The sequence below is a fragment of the Protopterus annectens genome, chromosome 1.part0 (genome assembly GCF_019279795.1).
Source record: "Protopterus annectens isolate FY-2018-M chromosome 1.part0, PAN1.0, whole genome shotgun sequence".
Lineage (NCBI taxonomy): Eukaryota > Metazoa > Chordata > Ceratodontiformes > Protopteridae > Protopterus > Protopterus annectens.
Window position 1 is genome coordinate 22,372,966 of NC_056725.1, and position 25,489 is coordinate 22,398,454.

At 40.8% G+C, this 25,489-nt stretch overlaps 1 protein-coding gene across 2 annotated transcripts in view; it reads left to right on the plus strand.

Moving 5' to 3' along the window:
* LOC122808471 (dehydrogenase/reductase SDR family member 4-like) overlaps positions 1-25,489 on the plus strand; it is a 501,584-nt gene that overhangs the window by 194,717 nt on the left and 281,378 nt on the right. The window lies entirely within an intron of this gene.

The following is a 25,489-nucleotide window of genomic DNA, read 5'->3' on the forward strand; positions in this document are numbered from 1 at the left end:
TTGTTTTAACTGGAAAATGCACTTAAGCGATTTAAGGCCTATATTTATATTGCACAGTATGGCAGTTCACTTTGCGGTCTGGGTGCGTTTTAAGACCTTGTTACATATTGCACTATAAAGGCTTCTGTACTGATTACTGCCTTGATGTTCGGTGTGAAGGGTACTGTTCCTAGAGTTCAGTAACCCAATGGCTAGTGGAAAGAAGCAGAGTTTTGTGATTTTTGCAGCATATATGCATCAAAAGTGCCTTCCTGATAAATGTGAGCTCAGCTTGTAAACAGGATGCATGCTATCCTTGGTTATTTTCCTTTCCCTGCTGAGACATCTGGACATGTGCAGGTTTAGTAAGGATGAGTGAGTTCCTGGTCTCCTGCTGCTTTCACTACCTTCTGGAGGGACTGGTGTGTTCAGAAGCGGAGCAGCTTCCACACCATACTGTAAAGCTGTCCTCTTAGAAGGTTGTGAGCTGTTAATGGTAGGTTTGCTGTCCTCAACCTTAGCAAGAAGTGAGGCTGTTTATGTGCCTTCTTAATGGCATTAATGTCAAGTCTTCAGTGTGCACTCCCAGACGTTGTGCTTTGAGTGGAGTGCTCTGTTGCTCTTCCTGTAGTCCAATTTTCTTTTGTTTTGACATTTGGTGCAAGATTAACCCCAACTTATGAACTGATTCAACACCTCTCAATAGGCTGTCTAGTCATTCCTGATGTGGCCCACAACTTTCATATTCTGCAAATTTGTACAGTTGAGTTAGTATGGTGAAAAGCAAGGGGCTTGGGGCACATCCCTTTGGGACTAGTGTTTAGGGTGATTCTCTCAGATGTGTATTCTTGCCTACACACTTTCTGGGGTCAAAGTCCAGAATCCAGTTGCATAGTAGTGCTGATGCCCAGTTGAACCAGTTTTCTGATCAGATTTTGTGGCATGACTTGAAAACTGAAGTCTAGCCTCACATAGCTGTTATCCAGGTGGTCCAGAGATAAGTGGGGTGCCAAAGAAATAGCATCTCTTGTGTAGTGATTGGGTCTGTATGCAAACTGGAGTGGATTGATCTGCAGGCAGTTCAGATGTTACATCTTTTGACAAGTCTCAAAGCATTTCATCAGAGGGGTGCTATAGGAGTCATTTTAGGTTAGCAAGTGGGGACTTCTTTGGCATGTGTACTTGAAACATTTGGACACTGGCTCAAGTTGGTGAGTTGTCTTGGAGTGCATTTTAGTTGGTCCAGTCTGAGCACTCTTCCAAGGATGTTATGGGGTCCAGATGCTTTCCTGGAGTTCATGGCTAAATAGGCTAGCTGCCTTTGTGGGCCATTTTAAGCCTAGCCAATTTCCATCTTGATATCAGCAGGGTTGAGGCCGAGCTCTTACTCGCTCTTTTTTTTTCTTCTCTGCTGCTGTCATGTTCCCTTCCTCACCACTACTAAAGTAGATGAGCTTGTTTAGGAATTCCGTATCATCACACTAAAGACTGGGGCCTGTAATCTTACTCTAGATGTTCTGCCAGAGTTCATCCCTGTCCATATTAAAGTGCACCCTACATCTGTGGATGGAAACAGAACTCCAGGACTGCCCTGTACTAGTAATGGACCACAGCAGTTCCTTTATGCTTAAATCCTAGCATGGATCCCCCTCTGTTAACTGTAGTATGATCCAGTTATTGGGTGTAATGTACAACTATCAACCATGGGATGGGTTAAGCTAATCTATAACCAAATGTGATGAAGTTATTTCAACCACAAAAAGGGAAATTGGCTAGGCTTAAAATGGCCCACAAGGGCAGCTAGCCTATTTAATTAGCTATGAACCTATGAATCGCATGCAACTTTGCAAGTAATCCTGCGGAGTCATTTTTAATGCATCTTCTGTTTCTCCAACTTCTCCTTTCCATTTGCCCTCTCTTAATCCGTGTATTCCCATTTTTTACTTTTCCTCAACGTGTTGCTAAACAACTCTTAAGGAAAAAATATGGATATCAAAGCTGCCTTTAGAATGTTTAGTTCCCTGTAACTTTAGTAAAATAAGTTTGTAGAAATGTGCACGTGTAAGATTATCTTGAGACAATTTCAATACACTGGCCTGAAATTTGCTTGTTGGTTGCAAAACTCTTTATGAATTGTTTCCATATGTAAACCCATAACTTTACAAGTGGTGAAATTAGTTTGCAAACTTCAATTTTTTTCACAAACCATAGACTAAAATTTCTTGACACTTTTTTTTTTTTACTTTGACTTGCTATACACCAAACACAATTCCAGGTCATATTAGTTGTCACTATTTTGCTAGGAATCCAACTCTGAATCTTCTGATTTGCAAAGCTTGGATGTTCACTGTAAACACACATTTTGCATCCCTAAACATTTCAGCCATATAACAGCTTAACTTGTCAGATTTTAATCAATTTCTTTCCTATTACAATTTCTCTGTTGGATTTATTTCAACTGTAGGAAAGTCACTGTTCTAAATTTTAGCCCGTCTCTTGTCTGCATGTATTAAACAATTGCTTCTCACTCCACTCGTCAGGGAAGTACTTATGGTCGGTACGTAATTTAATTTGGACTCCAGTTTGCATGTGATGTTTATACTTCATATGCTTAAATTTACACTTTCTTCCTTAGCAATAGTTGTATTGAACAATTTGGTCTGACCATACTAAGTGGCATGACTTAACATTCTAGTGTTTCAAAAGCCTGCAGATTGCCCTCAGTGGCATTTTAGTGAAACTAGTTTCACAAACACAATCCAACCACTGTAAAACCCAAAACAATTCTAGAGCTCTTTCCTTTCTGTTAAACCCTGGCACAGAGCAACCCCTTTCCACATCCCGATAACACCATTGGAAATTGCCTCGGTCTTCAACTCTTACTTCGTAGAAACCATAGCCAAACTCGCTACTTCCTTCCATCCTCACCTCATATTAACCACTCTTCTGATCACAACCCTCCTGCTAACCCTCACTCTACATTCTCTCTCCCTATCCCTACTGCTACCATAAGCAAACTTCTCAAGCTAAAATCAGTTGCACCCCCTGACGACCTATCCCCAGAAGACAGTAAAATGTCAGCTAGGACCATCTACCACATTAGCATACTTAATAGGTCAATACAGGAATCCTACATGCCTATCTGGAAAAGCATATATTCTCACCTACATAAAGGTGGCAGCTGCATAGATGCCTCCAGTTTCTAACCTATCTCAAATCCTAAAGTATTTACATCCAGCTCCAGCAATATATACTGAATAAGTCTATCTCCTTGTCAACATGACTTTCGCCCTGCCCATAGTACCACCACTGCTCCCTTATGAACACAGTAAAAGCTCATAATGAAGGCAAACTATTTTCCTCGACCCATCTAAGGCTTTACATATCCCCCACTCCCTACTCTAAGCTTTCCACTTTTTGGTATGTCCCCACCAACCTTACTCTCCCCCCCCCCCCCAAATACCTGTCCAGTAGAAAACCACTAGATGGCTAAACCCCTCACCATTCCTTATATACTCCCACAGGGGTCCCTAAAGGGTCCATATTAAGACCTCTCATGTGCATATTGAATGGAGTTGTTGGTAAGAGTTGTAGTTAAGAGTACTCAGTTTGTACCACCAAACTACTCAAACAGCAAGCATTCTCTTCCACTGCAAATTGGATTACTAACCACCTTGCACTCTATCCCAATAAAACCAAACTTCACTCCTAAGAGTACCACCCCAATAAACCAGACTTTAAAATTATATTCACTAAACAAAACTGCCATAGTCTCATACACAACTAGGTATTATCATAGGTGAAAGCTTAACCTTTGACCAGCACATTCACATCAGAATAACCTACCAAAAACTTGAAACCCTTTAGACACGCTTCCTTAACCTCTCTACCAAACCCTTAGCTCTACCTTCCTACTGCCATCCCTATTATATGGTGCCCCTATTCTCACTAACATACAAACCTCCCTAAAAACCAAAATGGAAGCCTACAATAAAATCGCCAAATTTGCAGTTTACCTTCAAAATGTTGAATGCTAAATAGTTGAAAATGAATTGGTTGAATGCACTAGGTTAGACTAATTTTATTTCAACATTTTGATTATTCAAACTCTCTCAATAGCAAAATTATCTAATTTGCCCATTTCTGCACTGTAGTGTGATATCAGTTACTATAAGTAGGGGTGTGTGGGGGCACAGCCCCCCACATGGGGGGGTGCAGGGGGCCATCACCCCCTGCAAAAGAGGTGATCTCATTGCTTTTTCACTTTGATCATTCAAAGTTTTCGGTTTAGATGTTTTTCAACCAAATTAACATTCGACATTATGGCATTCAACATTTTGAAGGTAAACCCAAATTTGCATCTAATGCCACATTCCCCCCACCATTGTTTCTCACTTTGCACACACATGGCTGGAACTACCACAATACTTTACCAACGACTCTCTGTAGCTCGCATCTAAACGACTCTCTGTGGCTCGCATCTAAACGACTCTCTGTAGCTCGCATCTAAACGACTCTCTGTAGCTCGCATCTAAACGACTCTCTGTAGCTCGCATCTAAACGACTCTCTGTAGCTCGCATCTAAACGACTCTCTGTAGCTCGCATCTAAACGACTCTCTGTAGCTCGCATCTAAACGACTCTCTGTAGCTCGCATCTAAACGACTCTGTAGCTCGCATCCTCTGTAGCTCCATCTAAACGACTCTCTGTAGCTCGCATCTAAACGACTCTCTGTAGCTCGCATCTAAACGACTCTCTGTAGCTCGCATCTAAACGACTCTCTGTAGCTCGCATCTAAACGACTCTCTGTAGCTCGCATCTAAACGACTCTCTGTAGCTCGCATCTAAACCCCTTGGATCAGAAAATGAGACCTTACTGCTCATCCAAACTCTAACTCATGCCCATCACCACTCAGATCCACTAAGGATGCAAACGCCTTCAAAAACGCCCTTCACCTCCACTTATCCATTAGCAGTGCTCTTGCTCCAGACCCCATGTAACCTGACCTATCCCACACTTTCATCTCTTGCACACCCCTAACCATTTCAGCCTGTAACACTCAACTCTATTTCTTCATGTACTGCCCATGACTTGGACACTTTCTTTTTGCTGCACACTATTTCATTGTATATCATTGTTAATGGATTATATTCTGTTAAACTTTAGCTTTGTAGCTGTCTTGACTTTGTAGTTAACTGCTTTAACATATCTATTGGAGCCCTTCTCCCCAGGTCTCCACTGAAAACTGGCTCATTCTGGCCCAGTGGACACTCCTCATACAAATTTTAATTTTTTATATAAACGCAGTATAAAATGCATTTTATCCATAAATCTGACATTTTTTTTTTCCTCCTTGAAAGTGTGACAAATCAATATAAAGTGTGTTGCAACATCTAAGCCCCTTGGACACCTTTCCCTTTAGTGCATCTTCCTGAAAAGATTTTTGATTTACTGTACTTGCACTAAGCTTTTCACACTGCAAATGCCTATATTTGAATTTCTGTAGCACTTGTGTATGCATTTTTCAGTTTCAAATCATTGTAAAATGTCCCATAGAAATTTCCTTTACGAAGCCTTCAGCATAAAGAAATACTTTAAAATAAAAACTGAGACCTGCATAAACCTTGGACTTTTTGTAATGAATGGGGTACACCCATGTACACAAATGCTTCAATAGTCTGAATATGCATTGCTTGCAGTGAATGCCCTGCAAGGTTTTCCAATATTGGGACACATTAGCTTTCATGCAATTTTTTCTTTAAAGTGCTTGTGTTAAAACAATCTGCATCTGAAGTCCTGTCATTAAGACAACAGTATACCACCATTAAAGGTCCACACTGTTCAGGTAGATTTAAAGAAAAAATAAACAATCTGGTTAGAAATGTACAAGTCATTTTGGCTGCAGCCAGTATCTGAAAATTTTTTTGCAGCAGTGACTGTCTTATTTTCCTAAAAACACATTTGGAATTGAAACCTAGTTTAATGCCTCTGTTCTCCCTTTAAGGGATATGGCATTCTCATAGAATGGAATGCAGTGTCTTTGCCTAGGTATTTGCAAGAGTTTTTTCTTGTCCAGAGCTATACAGCAGCGATTGTGTATTGGATCATGCAGTATATCCATGATGCTTTCCAAGACCAAAAGGCATTCATTTAGAATTGTTTATTGCCAACATCTACAAGATTGTCCACTGTCTTTCAGATTGAAACTCTGAAATGGTACCTGCTTTCATTTTTTTTCTGACAAAACGTACTGTCATGGACCTGAAATTCATGCTACCTTGGTACCCTCATCAGCCTTGGGTCTACTTTGTTTCATTGAAAGCTAATTTCACTGAATGTGAATTCACCCTGACCAAATCCGTTACTCATTTCACCGAATCTAATTTCACTGACTAAAAGCTTCAAAAGAACACAACCCAAAGACTTGCATACTTACACCAATGACCAACTTTGGGCAACACCCCCACACCTCTAACTATATACCAACTCTAGGATCACACTAAGGAACCAGCCATATATCTTTTACTTGGCTTGCAGTACTCTACAGTGACTGTACTTAAGTGAAATGAGTTTCTCTGAAATGAGTTCAGTAATTTGAGCTTTCAGCAATTTGGTTAGCATGAATTCAAATTCAGTGAAATGAGTTTTCAATGAATCAAAGTAGACCCATCAGTCTAAATCAGGATATCCAGATGGTTAGTCCATGGGCTAATTCTAGAAAATGGAATTCTCAACTTACGGCTTTCTCAACTTCTCAACTTACAGCTTTTTATCCCCTTTCTGCCATCTGTCCTTGTGTAGGCAGATAACATGCTAGGTTCTTTAGGAAAAATTGGTTGGTATGCCAGAGTTGAGGTTCCTTATTACAGTCCATTCTTCAGTAAATCTACATACAAGCAGTTTAAAGCAAGACATTTTATTCAGAATAGTTTGACGGCATAAAGTGAATTCCTAACATTTCATGTAATCCAACATGTGACTGCAGACTACAGGCTTTTACACGAAAAATAGAATAGTTCTAGAAAATTTCTTAGTCATTCATTGCATATTTCTACTGTATGTCCTCTAGAAACTGCTAGTACTCTATTTCAACATCTCATTACTGTTTTGGTTTTCATGACTTCATCTATGTAGTACACAAGCTGGGTCTGTTATAGAACATGTAACAAAGGCTAATATTTTAGTAGGGTGACCCTTGGCTATAGATTGTACCCTGACCCCATATGTGAAAATGGGGGGGGGGGGTTGTGGATGAGTTTTATCGAGCTTTCAACGTAGTTTGACACCTTGTCTTGTAGAATACACACATTTTCTGATCTAAAATACACCCATTTTGTCAGTTGTAATGTCTGGAATTGGTGTACTGGAGAAAATCCATTGTGACACCTATATTTTGATATTTCAATATTAACTCAATCTATTTTCTTTTAGCATGCATCAAAGATGGATTTGTGTAAGTAAAAAGTCATAACTTCCAGATGCATTACTTTGGGGTAGGAGTAAACTCAGTTGGCATAACCAAGGCACTAAATATAATTTAACACCTTTATCCCCACACGTTTAACAATGTCTGTACACCCTAATAGCAAAGAACCCATTGCAAACAGTCTTCTGCATTATACATAATGCTTTCTTTTTGACTTGTGTGTGGCAGGAGTTTTCACTGTGATGCCTTAAACTCCCAGTAATAGGCCCACCGGATATATGCAAATGACACCTTAAGGACATCAAATATTTCATTTGTGGTTTCTGAATGATGCTGACTTTTTTTAAAACTTTAGGGATACATTCAGGCCAATAAAATCTAAACTGTACTAGCTGTGGACTTCCATATTTTTGCCTTATGACCTCATCAGCACTAATTTTTTTTTAATTTTATGGAAGTCTACTTTTGTCAACATCTGATAGTCAAAGCAATTTGGCAGACCAGATAAATTCTCTGGGTAGGGGAATTTGCCCTTGCTCCAAAATTGTATGATCTGAGTTGGTTTATAATTGAGGGGGACTTTCCCCCTGCAAAACTTAACTTTGCATGCTCCAAGATTGACAGCGCACATAATAGCAGGTCTATGTGAATCTCAATCACTTGGTGTCTGTTCATGTTGATGGTGCAGTTTGAAGGCAAGTAACACTTGTGTGCACTATTTGTGTGTAAAATAAGCTAAAGTCCAGTCTTCCCTGAAGTTTCACTCCTGGACATTCTACATGTATTCCTATAAAATTTTCTATACCACCTGCAATTCTTTTATATGCTTTATAGCATTCAATACTTCAGTTGGAGTATATTGCTTTCAGTTTTCTATTAATTGCCATTTTGACTACCAGTAGCATTGAATGTAGTAAGGATTACAATGTGTAGGAAATTCAGTTTCTGTATCCCAGCTACAAGGAATAATTTTACTTAAAATTTTCTCCCCCAACATTTCTCCCAAAGATCTCGGTTAGGAATTTTAAAAATCTGCCAGTCACTACAGTCCCCAAAAATGCTTCCAAAAACCCAGGTTTTCAATTACACCTGACATTTGCTATCTACTTAGAAATTCTCTAAAGTATGCTTGTGGTACAAGTACATATGCAAATGCTTCCAAGCAAAAAAAATCCTAAATCTTATTCTAGGCTTTGTATACTTGGAAGCCACATATGTCCTCAGTTCCATTGTAAATTGCCTTTCCAGTCCCCCCAGTCTTTAAATTCCTGATTTATTTCTGTAAATTCCTGATAGTTATGCAGCACTTTATGCCTAACTAAATATTCACTTGATAGCAACCACTTCTGTTCTAAATTTAACTAAAAATTCTACCAGAGCTGATCTTTTAACTTGACACTCCCTTGGTCCCTTTGCCTTCCTTACCAGGGATTATTATATAGACAGTCTCCAACCTGCAGTAGTTGACCCCCCCCCCCACTCTTGCCTTTCCCTGCCTAGCTATTTCCTACCAAGTACTTTGACTCCTTTGCTAACCTTCTCCAATAAATTTCAGCCCCTTTTGCCTAGTAAATCTCCATTCCAATGCTGGCGTAGTAAAGTAACTTGTCTGCTACTTTATAAATCTCTCTAGCTGCACTCTGAACCTGTCCAAAAATTGTACTTTCCTTATTTCATAAACTCCCAGTTTCAGCTTTTTCCGCTTTGATTCATAATCTTCTGCTTGCATTACGCATTTGAGCCTCAACTGTGTAGCTCTGAAATACCTTTAAATCTGGTAATCCTAAACCACCTTGTTCTATGGGGCTTAACTCGTCCCAACTTGATTCGTGCCCTCTTCTTGCGAAATTCCTTCAATTCTTTATAGTCCAACTTACTTGGTTAAAATATTTCTGAACTGTATACAATTAAATATTTTCAACGCTCGTACTTGCAGTATTCACTGAAGAGATTCCAATTTAACTTGTTCTTTTCTCTTCCCATGGATCCTTGGCTGTTGTAGTGGAATACTTTTAATGCTTGCACCAGAATCTGTACCCATAAATATGGGAATTGCTGAACCAATTGGTATGTTGGAACTTAATTTACTGCTGTAGCCTGTGCCTCAATTAGGAAATGCTTCAGCAATGTTGAGAGAAAATAGCCTACCCATTTTCAATACTTAGATAAACAGTCGGATTAGAACAAAAGTTCCAACCATTTGGAAGACTTCCCACAACACCACAAAGGAGGCAAATCTGAGCTAGTTAACTACTGTCCTATTGCTATCTTACATTACTTGCAAACAAATCTATCCCATACACAATACACAGCATGGTTTCCACCCACCACAGTACTACTGCCAGTTATCTTTCACCAACCCAATAAATCATCATAGGAACAATTTCAAATGTATCCTCCCTTAGATCCATCAGCCTTCAGTATGGCTTCACACAAACTTCTAACCACCCTCAGCAGTAAACCTTTCCCCATTGTACTCAGTTCTCCTTGCCAATGTATAGTTGCTGGCATCCAGTCAGTCTTGCAACAATCACCCCTTCCTGTGACCATAGGCGTTCCCCAGGGCTCCATTCTAGGTCCCCTTCTATTCACTCTCTCTCCATACCTGTCCCACATGCATCCCTTAGTACACATTACTCCATAGTAACATGTGCCGCCCCTTCTATAAGAATTACAATCGGACACCACTCCTTTCTATAAGTGAAATATGGCTAACAAACTCCCCTCTTATCCTGAATCCTATCAAAACAAAACTTAATACGGTTCCACCCAAATAAAACTACCTTCCTCCTCTTTCAATATTGAATCTACAAACAACCATCTCCCACTGCTCATACTAAGCTGCTGGGGGTTGAAATGGGCAATAACGAGATTAGACATCCACATCTGAAGCCATAAAGTGCACAAAAAACTAGGTCCTTTGTATAGGAAAAGTACCTCAAATGCAAGCCATGATAGCTCACACATTTTATCTCAACCCTGCTGTAAACATCATCCTTATCAACCTCAAAAATCTGACCTTGCAAAACTTGAAACGTGCTATAACAATTGCTAGATTTGCAACCGACTCAAACTGTAGGTCTAATCACTGTAAAGTACTTGGGCAGCTCAACTGGCTCGAGCTTCCCCAACTCCTGCTTTACCAACTATGTCCCAGAAAATACCAAGACCTGCCCTGTAAAACCTACTACAACCATACTCTAGTACCAAAACTTTAATAGCGAATGCCTGAAGCTTCCAGTGCCAGTCAAGATGGGGAATTAAACACTCTAGCTAAAATCTCCCAACATAACATCCACCACAAGCTCTGCACATTTTTAACATTTACCAAACTCTCCTATCCAAAAAATGGATGTCCATGTCTTGCTCCTGACGAGACAACTTAATACTGCTTCTATATTCACTCTCATATCCGCTTTAAAATATAAATTGTATCCAGTACAATGTTGGCTATGCCTGTATAGAACACTTTTCATATTTTCTGCTGTCTTCAGCTGTCATATATGTTTTACTTGAATCTGTTAGATATATTATGTGGAACTTTTCTCCCTGGGCCTCCACTGAAAAGGACTTACCAGGAAAGTCAGACTGGACACATGTAAAAGTTTTCATAATTGTAGCTAAAGCTGAAGGTCAAATCCTGCCTAGAAAAGGCATGATATCCCAATTGAACACCTTGTCAAAGCTTTAGGGCACCTTTCATGCACCTCAACTGCAGGGAGACTTTGAGAGCTTCATAAAGAGTGGTTAAGGTAGCAAAAGCTTGAGCTGCTGAAGTAAATTACCACTGAGGTTTGTGGAATTAAGCCTGCAAACATAATTTCAAGCCAGGCAGACAAGTTCCCGTCAGAGGAATAATACCTTCCACTTTTGTGAACGTTAGTTTTATGAAAGTTTTCTTTTGGTGATTTTATGTATGGTGGACAGGTATTTTCCATTCTTCTGCATATAGAAGTGTATAGTCCCTATCTACTAGATTTAGGGACACTAGTCTGGTTTGAGTTTTAGTATGTCGTTTTTTTTTTCTCGAGGGTTACAAACACGGTTTCCCCGTCTCTGGACGGTTTCCCAACCTAGTTCTGTGGCTAGGTTGTCCTCAATGGGCAAGGGAGAACCACTGGTTCTGCCTGAACCTTGGGCTGATGCCCATGGCTTGAGTTGGTCTGTTTCTGAGGTTTTTCTAGGAAAAGGAAACCAGACCTTTTTCTCCTGTTGTACCCTTTTTCCTCTGAAGGAAGATTTGTTGGTATTCACTAAGGGGTTGTCTCCTTTTAACATGTTGGATCTTGCTTCTTTGCTTCTGACAGGAAGCAGTTTCCCTCCACCTCTGACTCTTGTGAGGGAGAAGAATGTTTCTTGTGCCGAAAATTAGAATATTCGGTCTCTGAAGAGTCTCTAAACATTTCTTTCCAGAATCCTTATTCTTTCTGACTTAATGTCAGAATTCTCAGTGGATCTGTACTGAAAGTTTGTACCAGAGGAAATGTTATAACCTGTTTGGATTGACCTTGCCAACAGCTTATTCCAGTTTTAATGGCCCTGGAAGTGTCTTGACAGGAAGTGACATTCAACCAAAATGCCTTAAATTTTATAAGTTCTCAAATGTCTGATCTAATCTTAAGGCAGATCCTGATAATTTATTGCTATAATTAAACTTTGCTCAGGCTAATTCTTTTTAAAAGTATGGGAAATGTCAGTTGTATTCCTCTTCTACCTTGGCTTAGAGTTTTAAATTACCAAGCTTATATGCTTGTTTTAGTTGGCTAATTTTGAAAACATGAGCAACTTTCTCCAGTCTGCCTGCTTCTGATTTCAAAACCTACAAATTACCATATTTCCTGGGTTGCACTTAATGAGTTCGAAGTGCAGTCTGTTAAACTATCAGCTCTTGGTCTTTCCCTTAGAGCAGTGGATAACCCAAAGGACATTTAGACCATGGCTCCAGTAATTGCCTTAATCTACAGAATGCAATAGTCTTTCCATATTTTACTTTTCCATGTTACTTTGATAGTCTTTTCAGTCAGGATTCCTTGGATTTTGTCAGGAACTGACTTATTTCCTGAAGGCTAGTGCTTTTTGAGTAACCTCCTAGAGACTTGAATTGGAAGTTTCTTCAGCTGGACAAGGTATGTCTTTCTAAACTTTTAAGACTGTCTCTAGATACTAAGATTTTGTGGCATCTGATCATCCTGTTAGCTAGACTTAATGAAGAAAATTTAGTAGCTCCTCATCTGTATGGTCACATCAGCACCAACTGAGTTTTTTAACTTCATTGCTATTTTTTGTGAGGAGAGTTGATGTGGATCTAGTGAGCTAAGCCTCCCTTTCCTGACATCCTGTCAGTATCTCAGATTCCTTAGACTTTGCACTGGAAGCAATGCAATGAGGGCACTGCTACTGTTTTAAGTGCAACTGGCCAAAAGGGAGAATTGCCACAGGCTTCCATACAAAGTAGGTCTACTCAGTGGTCTAATAATCCCCAATCTTGAAACGGACTGCTAGATGAGAAGCGATTCCTTTTTAAGGCATCTTTTTCTGAGGACTTGCAGCAGGTATTAAAGCTATAGGATCTGCCATTAGAAGTTGAATGAGATTGCCTGGTGCCATTCTAAGAACCAGTATCCTTTTTAAGGCCAAGGTGCCTCTAATTTGAGAATTGCTGACCTATGCATAGCATTCTCTTCCATCAAGTATACAAGTAAATTTAGAATAGAGAAGGCTATGAAAATTGTAAAAGCAAAAATGTGACCATGAGGAGTGTTATGGTAGCCCTAACATTTTACAGGTTAAGGGGAAGTGGCTATAGAATGTTCATTGGTAAACGTTCAGCTTTCAGCCTATGATTACTTCTAAGAAGGCTTCTCCATTCAGTTCAATGGACCTCCTCTAAATCTCCAAGAAGGTACTACATTTTTTTAGTGTTTCCAAAGTAGTTTTAACTTGGATTAACTGTAGAGCTTAATGGATGTTCAGTTATACAACTGAACTAGATTTATTTTGGTATAGAAGTATATAATCTTTATAGATGTAGATCTTTACATGTATGTCTGCATCTATGTAGATCTGTAGATGTATTGAAGCAGAGATGCAATGTCTATTGGTTTAAATGTTGGTGTATATAATGTATATTGTACAGATACACGTGTATATACATACACATGTATGCACATGTATACATTGTGTATATGGATTCGCTTCAGAATGTCAAATTGCCAAAACTTTGAATTTCATATGGTTGAGACCATATGATTGAAGTTTTAAAATTTCAAAACTCTGAAATTAATCCAAAAAATACAAAACCAAGTTTCTCTGTTTTTTGCTGGGGGACCAGCCCCCTGCAACCCCCACATCCCACTACTTAAATATACAAACTCCGAGATCACACTACATTGAGGAAAAGGGAAATCACCCATTCCTCATTGTATGCAGATCTCCATTCAGAATTTCGAGACTTCAAAACTGAATTTCATATGGTCGAGACCTTATGAAATTCAGTTTTGTAAATTTGACATTCTGAAGGGAACCCGAGGGTGGGAAGTTTACACACACCTGTTAAAATGCCAGATTTTTGTGATGAGACCACCAACTCTAACTTTTCCCACTTTTAATGTGACCTATAACCTGTACAATTCAATTGTAAAACAAATCTGTTATGGGAAAATATAAAGTACAAAAAATTTAAGGTCATTTTCCCATAACAGATGGATACAGTGAATCTGCAAGTCTGAGCCCTCCCAGACCTTTCTATGTTGGAGGGAAGCCTAGCTCATCAGTGGGAGTGGTAAGCCTATCTACCACAAGAGAAGTGGCATCTGATCCACAATTATAGTTTATTGGCTGTTTGGGCAGGTTTTCTACCCCTTTCAACTTTCTGCTTTAAAAGCCTGCGTTTGAGGGGGTTTGTAGAGTGATGCTGAACTACCAATACAAGAAAATCTGCACAATTTTTCCCTTGGAATGTGCTTGGTCTTTTATTACTTGCACTTCAGTTAGCTTAATCGGCTGATACTTTAATGGGCTTTTGTAGCATTTATTGTAGCCCACTTGTGTGGTATCAACACAAGCTGTTCCTAGACAGTAACAGCACCAGAATTTGGTTGACAAACCCTCCTGGTATGATTGTAGGGCAAGTTCCTGTGCTTTCCTGCTATCCTGGTGCACTTGGGCATTCTGAGAGTGTGGCAGCTCTCTGATGTACACTAACAACCCTGTCTTCTTGCCTCCGAACACTCGTACATATGAGAGCCACTTGTATCACCAAACTGGAAGCAGTGCATGCTCCAACCAAGACTGGACTAGCTGGTCAAGAGGTCAACACCTGCAACTCTCTACATAGGACACTGGCCCTCCAAAACACCAACCATCACAAACCCTACTCCAGGTGTCCCTCAACCTAAGCCCTTAAGGCAAAACACTTTGCCCAATGTACTAATCCTAGGATACTCAATTGAGGCACACTGTCCCACTCACTAGGTTGAACAAGGTGACAGTTGTCTATCGGGTGCCAGGATCTGCCACAACGTGTGCACTCGGGTCACTCAAAGTACAAATGACTCATTGTCCATGTGGGTGTGAATGACCAGAGACATACCTCCCTGGACTACATGAAGAGATGTGATGGAACTCATGTGGCCCCAACAGTTACGAACCTAGCCCTTATCACTCTGGGTGACAGAATACTGCCAAGACAGTACAATTGACTTTAAAAATTGGCAAAGTTTCTAGTGTCATTCTAAGGGGATCCAGTATTAGTCTGCCTGGGATGAAATGAGACCTCTATGCTTTGCTAGACTGTCTGCATCTCACGCCTGGGATTCTGGGTACTGGCTAAGGCTCTTGCCACCCCTATAGTGCCTTTTTAGGCAGTATTCCAAAGACCAAAATTCCACTAACTGCTACAAACAAATGCAATCTTGTTATGCTCCTCAGTGCTAGAAGTCTAAATCTCAAGGTGCACTCACAGCTCTCCTCAAAATGGAGAGTGTCGACATCTGTGCTGCAACGGAAACCTGATTTAGAGGCAGAACACACCCCTGTGCTCCCAGGCTACAACTCATTCCATACCTTTCGGCCCCAGAATATAGCCAGAAGCTCCAAAGGTGGTGGTGTCTGCATATTAAAGGATATGCACACAAACTGGTAGCCTAGCATAATGCATCAGAGGTGCTTCATGTACAACTAACACTGGGTAAGACTGCGATACAAGTCATAGCCTGCTACAGAACCCAAAACTGGTCCCTAGACTAAAGTTCCTAAGCACCCTGGAATCTATAAAGGTCCAACTCAATACTCGTACTAGGTGACCAACTACCCTTCCATTAGCTGGGAAAACTATTAAGGTACCAATTTACATGCCCAACAGTTTCTGGAATTTTCAATTCCAATTACCCTGACAAGCTCATTCTGACCCCCATTAGAGGAAGCAACATCCTCTACCATGATCACCATGGTAGACCATTGCTCCACACCTATAATCAATTCCTCTGTGGTTAAATCTGACCACAAACTGATCAGCATAGAAATCTCCATCTCTCCTACACCTCCTGCTAAGGTGACCATCCTGAAAAACTTTTCTAAAGCTGACTTTGGGCTCCTAAAAAATAGAGGTGGCTCCATTGGCACCCATGCCAATGGAAAATAGCTGCAAGACTGGTGAATCATACACCAATGCACTGTACAAGCGCATCCACAAATGCCTGGAACTTGCCATACCAAATAGAACTAAGACGCTCCAAAAATAGGGACAAACGCTGTTGCAGAACGAATAGAACTAAGACACTGTTGCGGAACGAACACTGTTGCGGAACGAACACTGTTGCGGAACGAACACTGTTGCGGAACGAACACTGTTGCGGAACGAACACTGTTGCGGAACGAACACTGTTGCGGAACGAACCACACACCACCACAATGCCTTGTATAGCTATATCAAAAACCTCCAAGGCAATACCCAGATTTGCTCTGCATTATTGCACAATGGCACTGCCTATTCTAAGCCAAAGTACTAGCGGACAGATTCAGTACCAGCTTTACCCCTCCCCCCAAGGGCCCTATCACAATACCAGAGACCCTGGTACTCGCCACTTCTGCTGCACAGGTAAAAGCTGTATTGTCCAAAGAATACAGCATCCATGGGACCTGATATCCCTGGCTGCATCCTGGATGAGCTACAGAACTAACTGGCACCTCAAGCTGTCCCTAATGAATGGTGCATTGCTACACTCCATAAAGGGGGAGAGATTACAGACCCTAGGAACTATCTTCCCATTAGCCTGAGTCTGGTATGCAAAGCTATGGAGCACATAATCATGGACCTGCTTAAAGATATAGGCAATCTCCAAACTCTTGACCCCACAGTTGGCTGTAAGGTGATCCTGCCTGCTGAGCCTGATTGACTTTGAGGCAGTCACCAAGGCTGTGGATGAGGGTAAGGCAGTGCATGCAGCCTACCTCTACCTGGCTAAGGCCTGTGATACCATTCCCCACTCTGGTATCATTGATAAACTCACCAAACTATTGATCAATCCTTGCATCACTAGGTGGGTTGCAAATTGGCTCAGACAGGACCCACAGAGCAAAAGTTGTGGATTCCAAGTCACTGACCAGTCATTAGTCCCACAGGGCACAGTCCTGGACCTTCTGCTTAGCATCTACTACGTCCAGGCCAGCACAGAAGGACTCTGACCAAGTTTGCTGATGACTGCAAGCCAGGCATAAACTCAAGTGATGCAGACCTCCTATGAAAGGTACTCTGAGACCAGTGATTGGTGTGGGAACCATGACCTGAAGCTTACCAAAAAATGCATTATTCCCTTTGGAAAAAATTCAGTTCCCTCAAATTACCATGTTGATGGGAGCCCACTGAATACTGAAGGGTCCATGAGAGATCTGGGCACCCAGGGCGACTGCCACTTTACCTTCAACCACCACATTGCCACTGTGGTCAGTCCTACATAGCACATCTTTTAACCAAGGGTTTTACATCCAGGAAGGGAAGGTACTCATCCCTCATTCAACCGATCCTCTAATAGAACTCCTGTTTGGCATGTACCTAACCACACCAACAGCTGGAGAGGTCGCAAGTACCTCACAAAAAGTATCCTGTGCCTTAAAACACATCCTACACACACCGACTTCAGCTGTTCAGTCTCGTCTACTTAGAGGTGATCTCTGCTCAACTTAAAGCCATGTCCAACCCAGCGCTAATTGAAATGCTACACTTAAAGAAATCCCAATGTGCCACATGCTCCAGAGATCACTACCTCATTGCACAATTAACGGAACATGCTGGAGGGACAGGTTCATCTCCCAAAGACTGCCCATACTCTGGAATAAGCTTCCTATTCATGTTCAGTAGAGCACCTCACTGGCCATCTGTTTTGAGTGAATGGGTAACTTAAGTTCACCCCACGGATCACTCCATTGCTCTGGGGCACTATGAACTAACAGGTGGCATGGTGCCTGGGCAACTTTTTTGGAGTAGGCTTGTAAAGGCTCCAGGATCATTAGCCTAGTACACACCTATGAATTTGTAAGCTGGTTGCCCAAGTGTGTACATCCTTAAACTATTACTTTGTTGAAGCACCTTTTGATTTTAATTGCAGCATTTAGTTTTTTGGGGTAGGAGTCTATCTGCATAGCACATCTTGACTTAGCAATATTTGCCCACTCTTCCTTGCAAAAGCACTCAATTTGTCAGATTGCAAGGGCATCTCTTGTGCACAGCCCTCTTCAGGTCACCCCACAGATTTTCTATTGGATTTAAGTATGGTCTCTGGCTGGGCCATTCCAAAACTATTTTTTTCTGGTGAAGCCATTCTTTTGTTTTGGATATATGCTTGGGGTCATTGTCATGTTGAAAGGTTAAATTCCTCATCTTCAGCTTTCTTAGCAGATGCCTGAAGGTCTAGGGCCAAAAGTGACTGGTATTTGGAACTATTCATAATTCCCTCCACCTTGACTAAAGCCCCAGTTCCAGCTGAAGAAAACTAAGCATGATACTGCCACCATGCTTCACTGTGGGGATGGCATTCTTTTGATGCAAAGTTTTTTGTGCACAACACCTTTTGTAATTGTGCTCAAAGTTCAACCTTTTGTCAATGACCATAGCACTTTCCCATATGCTTTTGAGAGATTAGGCATTTTGCAAATTTTAGCCAGGCTTGGATGTTTTTCTGCATAATAAAAGGCTTCTGAATTGTAGCCCTACCCCATAGTCCAGACATATGGAGGATATGGGAGATTATCACATGTAGTATACAAACCAGTACTTGCCAGTAACTCTTGCAGCTCCTTCAGTGTTGTAGGTCTCTTGTCAGCCTTCCTGACCAGTTTGTCTCCAGTTTGAGACTTCCACTTTGCAAAGGCACTGTCCCATATTCTCCACTTTTTGAATGTCTGGTGTCAGTGTTCCATGGTATCCCCAGTACTGTGAATTTTGTACCCTTCTGACAGTTTTCAATAATGAGATCCCTTTGCTTTGAAAGTTCTCTGCAAACCATGATTTTCACTGTAGCAGGCAACTGAGTAAATGTCAGGAAAATCCTCCTAGGACAGCTGAACTTTATTTGGGATCCATCAGTCTCTCCAATTGATGGCAAGTGTATCCAAGAAGACAATGCTGTAAATCAAAAGGTGCTGGAGCCAGCTTATTGTATGTTTTATATTTTTCCCCTAACTGATTAGTTTTTCTATTTTGTACAGGTTATAGGTCACATTAAAGGTGGGAAGTTTTAAAATGATTTATTGTGTAACTTTTTAATATCACAAAAACCTGGCATTTCAACAGGGGTGTGTACACAAAGACACTGTCCCATGTGAGGTGACTGGTGTGCAATTACTAGGCTATTGGTCTTGAGGCCCTTGTAAGCTTAGCCAAGAGTTTAGCCCATGTTTAGACAAATCCGCACCCAATGCCCCTGCCCAGCAAGGACATGGGTGGAATCCTAGGGTTATTTTGTTTCCCATCCAGTTATCCCGGTTGTGCTTAGAGGTACTATGCTTGATGTGGAGAGTGTATTCCATCAATGGGTAGTCTCTGGGTCACATCTGTCCTGCTAACGAGTCCTGTTGTCACAGGCAAGGTTGAGGGCACATGTGCGGGTTACTTGAGTGGAGCTTTACCTTGTGGATATGCAGCGGTCCAAGCTGGGGTCCATGATCACCTTGTAATCCCAGACAGTGGTCACCTCCAAGTCTGTATGAAACTGAGTAGAGGATAGGGTTTTTAACCTGTGTATGGTAGATGTTTGAGGCCCTGGATTCTCCTGGTGAGGAACCTCTATAGTCTCTCATACTACTGCATGTGCTTTGTAAGGTATATGTTGAAAGGGGCGTTGTACTCAATGGGCCATATAAGGGAAGAACACAGCGATGTGATCTCCTTGTCCTTGGATGATATCTTTGCTTATGAGGTGGGCCATGTAGAAGGCTTTCCATAGAATGGAAGCAGCATGGTGGTCAAAAGTCAGGTTGCTATCAACCTGGTTGCCCAAATCCCTCATGACTACGTGCTCATCACATTGTTAATGTGATTTGTGGGCATGTTACTCAAAGGGGATGATGCATTTTTTGTTGAGCTTGACAGTTTCTGGCATCAGTCATTTGAGCCCCTCTTGGAGGATGTCCACATCACTAGGGGGAATTGACGGCACCCAGCTTGCAGTCCTCCACAAACTTGGTCATCCATAGCCCACTGGCTTTGACCTGCACCTCAAGTGTATCCCAAATAAGAGGCCTCAAGACCAAACCCTGTGGTACACTGTTACAGGTCTGCTTGAGGTGGCTTGGCTGACTCACTGATGGAACCCACCTAACTTGCTACCCATCTGGTAACATATGGATTGTCTGAGCATTTCTATTATGCCAGAGTGGGGAATAGTGTCAAAGGCTTTGGCCAGGTGAAGGGTGTGCAGTCTTCCCTTCATCTGTGGACGTCTCGGACGTCTACCAAATTTAGCAGACATTACCTCCCCTTGACAAAGCAAAACTTTGGGACTGAGTGTTTGGAGATTGCCAGTGTCTGAGGTCCATGATCTGTTCTATATCTTTGCAGATCAGGCTAGGTAGGCTGATGGGTCTATAATTTCCTGGATTGGTGGATGCTCCACCTTTGTGCAAAAGGATAACTGGCTGTACTCCATTCAGCTGGGACGAAGCCAGTACTCTGGCTTTGGTTGAATAGGGTGCTTAATGGTGCTGTAAGTTCCTGGCTGAGTTCATAGTATGCAACCTGGGATATTGGGTCCCATGGAGGCTGTATTTTTGCTTTTGAGAGCAGTGAGGGTGCTGAGGGGTGTAGTTTTCGCTGAATCTGTCAACCAGCAGGTTTGCTAGATCTACCACCAGTTCTGAACAGATCTGGGTACTTCCTTTGTTGCAGACTTGTATGAAGGCCTTGTGATTCTTTAGTACATGTGGCCAATTTGGACTCTGAACTTTGCTTTGGAGGCTTTCACTAGTGGTCTTAGCTTGTTCAGGCTAAGGAGACATTACTTCCAATTGGGAACCTACTCCTTGGTCTTGGACAATTTTCCTTTTTTATACAGATGTATATATTTATATTGCATACATTTTATATTTAGATACATAATATACATATTCATATGTAATGTGTGCAAATATATGCATGATGTACACATGTATACAATGTGTAATGTATATAATTTAAAATATACAATGCATGATGTACACTTGTACAGTGTGCAATGTATATAATTTAGAATATAATATTTATAAACATATGTATAATACATATTGTAAAGTATTGTGTATATATAATTACATATAGATAATAGAAGTGTAATGGTGTTTTTTGATCAGGGAAGCAGATTAGTCCAGAGGGCCTGTTTGTAGAAGTCCAGGAACTGGAACACATTTTACTTAAAGTAGACCAACTAGGAAGTATGGAAAAACTATGCAGGTTCTGATGGCCCCTTAAAAATTCTGTGATTTTATACACTAAGGATAGTGAAGAATAATGCAAAACAATATTGCCTAGAACCATATGTACCTATTTACGTGGTGGGAGGATGTGGGCTAAAGACTGGGTTAAGCTGGAATGGTATGTTAAAGGTTTGGGTGGATTAGTCTGTGGGGAAGAGGAAGCCAGTGTGAAATTCCTGTAGTGTCCTTGTGGTTTTTTAAGTTGTAAGAATATTTTGCCTTGCGGTAGTGGCCTCCAAAAACATGCGTGAATGGGTGTGCCTTTGCTGAAGGTTGGGCTGGCAACTCAGCACCATAAACATCTACTGCCAATCATTAGCGGACCGGAGGTCCACTGTGGTGACCCCTAACCAGGAAAAGCCGAAAAGAGAAATGTTTTTGTAATGGACTTGCTGAGAATGCTGTTCTCCTGTTCTAGTCTTCATAATTTGCTTTTAACTAGAATTTTAGAATGGCTAAGGCATATTGAAGGCTATGGAGTGCATGAGCATTTTCTAATTTAGTGTTTGATATTTGAGCAGTCTATAGAATGGAACTCTAGGTGGTCAGTGCCACAAAACTTGGTTTGGGTTACTTGTACTGTTTTCGATATCATAATTTCCCTTGTATGTTTTCTGTGCAAACAGTTTTACTTTTGTTTAGTAGCAGACATTCCAATATCTGTTTAGTGTGGGGTTTAATTGGATTCATGTTTATGAACATGAGTAATCCGCATGTTACATTAGTAATTATATTGTCCATATAATAAGACTCTAATATGATTAGTTATGGTGTCTGGCAGCAGCTATGTGTTGGCAAAGAGTATTACATGGATCTTAATTGTCTTAAATATTCTAGTTGGCTGCAAAATTATAGAAATTGTTTAATATGGGGAGAATTTTAGACCAGCGATATCTGCTGTTGCATCTTTGTGTTGGTTATCCAGGATGCTTTCTAGTGTGTAGTTCTGAGGACTAATGCGCTTGTATGCCATTGTTAGTCAATGGTGAGAAGTATCAAGATTCTTCAAGCTGGACTAGTTAGCATTTGTTTAGGAATTGACTGAGCAAAGGAATTGAATCCTTGTCGATGAAGGTCTAGGGAGAAGATCTATTGCATACAAGTTGATGCGTAGCGACGGATCATAAAATGCAAGGATATAGGTAACCTGTTTAGAGGATGGCTAGATAAAGTTATCTAGTAGGACCATCCTCTTAAGTCTGGTCTCTGAGAGGTAATGGCTAGTTTATAGCAACTTATTCCAAATGCTTTAACTTTTGGGTTAGTACCATTGTGGCTGCTGGCATTTTCATAGGTGACCTGAGGGGCATTGGGGAGCCTCACCTACATTTTGGAGCTGATGGCACTGGTGGCCTCCAACAGCAGCATGGAAGAGGCCTAAAGGAAGCAATGTCACAGAGAAGCTATCTAGAGTTCGGAGAGAAGTATTTGATATGGAGCTTCATAATGTAAAGATTCCTGTGGTAGATGTTGCAAATGAACAGCATTTCTCCACTTCATGGAGAAGGAAGAAAGTCTGAGGTGGTACAGATGACCGAACATGCATCGGGAAGGCTTGTAGATACTTTCATGTATTACAAAGTTTTTAGTTGCTGAATACTTTATGTAAAAAGTATTGTGCAAATCTGGTTAGGTTTTAGGAGTACAAATACTTTGTTTTGCTAACAAGCAGGGATTTCGCCTTTAAGTCTATTTGTTCATTAGTGTCTTACTCTGCTGTCTGCGATTGCAACTATATGTACCAGGCCATGCACTTTCTGCTTTAGTTACCCCAGTTGTTTTTTAATGCCTGTAACTGAGGCGAGAGTAGCATTTACCTATAGTAAAAGTATGGGTAGAAGGCAGTGTAGTGTCTACTTCATAACAAATGGTCTAACATGCAGTTTATTATCTAGGCAGGTATAAAAGTATATAAGTTTAAATCCTACAAATTTTAATGAAAGTTGATGGCACCATGACTGCTACCAGTGTCCCCTTATAATCTCTGGACAGGAATAAATGTGCCTTCCTCTGAGGAATATTTGAGCAGTCTTGAATGGGTGCATATCCAGCTTTCATATCTTAAGTGGGCAGAGTAACACTTAATCTGTAAATACAGTAGGGTCAAAAGAAATGGCTGTAGACCTCTCCCATTTGGGAGAGATTGAAATTTGAGGTGCATTCTGTATTGGCTACAGTGTTTAAAACCCAAGAAATAAGGAAGGTAATGCAGCGTATTGTTTTAAACATGAAATGTAACTTGATAAAATGTAACACATGTATCCTGAGCTCTGAGGTACAGCATGCAGTGCTTGTCTGAACAGGCACTTGTATAGTCACCAAGCCAGACAAGGGTCAGAAGTTAGTGAAGCTAATGCTAGGCTAGTCTATTTTGTTCCAGTTTCAAACTGGGAATCTAGCATGAATAACGACAGTAGCTGAGGGTTACAAGTGCCTAATTCAATACAAGTAGGAGCCAAACCGCAGTGTCTTTCTGGAAGAAAGCCATTCTATCCTTTGGTATGGTATGGCTATTACAGCAGTGGGACACGTTAAGTTCTAAAGCCAAAGATTTTAGGATCATTTGGCTGTTTTGTTCTGCTAATTCCTAAAGCCAATGGAAAGATGTCAGTATCCAACAGGTGCAATCACTTTTTAATGATTGGAAGAAACATGCTAGCTTACAGGTCTCTCCTTCAGTTTCTACCTCTGTCAGAGGAAATGACATCTGCAGTATGTATAGCAGATGTGAACTACATCAGCAAAATTACTGTACAACAATTTAGTGTCCTAGTGTACAAAACCAAACTTTTCCAAAAGCTTTACATCTAGCGAACATCCACCCTCATAGGGCACCACCTGCTTTCAGGGGGGCAAAATGGATTTTTTAGAGTGATGCCCATCCAGTTTGAGTCTTCAAGGTAGATGGCATATCTGACTCCACACCAATGGTGTGGAATGTCTTGCTTCTAGCATCACAGTAACTTGAAGCATATGACAAATGCAAAATTTTTGTGAACAGTTTTAAGCTATAAAAACTGCACTGGTGGCAATGTTAAGTGCATTTATAACTTTCATAAATATATTGCGCACAACCCAGATTAGTTTTAAACATTCCTAAACATTCTCTTATCTAGGAAATTGTACAATATGGGCATATACTGTTAACCAAACAAGCTTTTTCACATTACAAGAAATTCCTGTTGAGTGCATGTTTGAATTTACAGAAATGTGAAAACGTATATGCTTTACAGAAATATGAAAACATATGTTTGGTTGTATAATTAGCAATACGAATACCTCAAGAAGTGCATCTTTCAATGTAAATATCAAAAGCTTCACTTTGCCATGCAACAGTTTTTACTTCACTTTTGAAGTACATGTATGCAAATATTTTCATAATTGACAAACTAGTAATATTTCTAATGACCTAAATGGACATTTGTCCTGTCTCCCTCCATGGTATATCACACCATACCCCCTCTAACATGTAGGGCTATCAGTTATGGAAATATGAAGTGATTTCTGTACTGCAGCACAACTAGATTAAAGAAGCCAGACCCCATAAGGAGCTGTTTGAACCGGAAATGTGCAAAAAAAAAAAACATAGGCTTGAATTATGTATAGGACATTTTATTAGACTGGATAAGCATTAGAATGGATTCCTTTACTTTTGGAGGTTTTGTCCTTTGTAAAAGTCTGTAGCAGATTTGCAGATGTGAAAGATGGAGCATGGGTTCTTTAGTGGCATGAAAGGCATGGGGTCACCCCATAGTTTAACACAATGCAGGTATAATGTTTTGAGGTTGTCATGGTGTGATGTCCCTGCACTGGCCCGGTAATCAAGGAATCTCTAACCTCACTACTAACAGTGAGGTATGTGCACATTGGGAGGATACAAATACACAGTGAAGTAAAGTTTCCCTTAAGTACACAGATCAGTCCGTCTGGGGCTGGTTTCTCCCTCTCTCCAGATCCCCAATAATACTCCACACTGGCACAGCTATAGGGTTAAGATCTCGGCCAAGTGGTCAAGCCAAAACCTCCAGCACCCTTTGTCCAACCAGTGCTTCATGTCCCTGCCCTAGTAGCTGACTGAGATTTCTGTTATATGCAAACAGACCTTCCTGGGGAAGGCTGGCACAGGTTCACTAGCTATG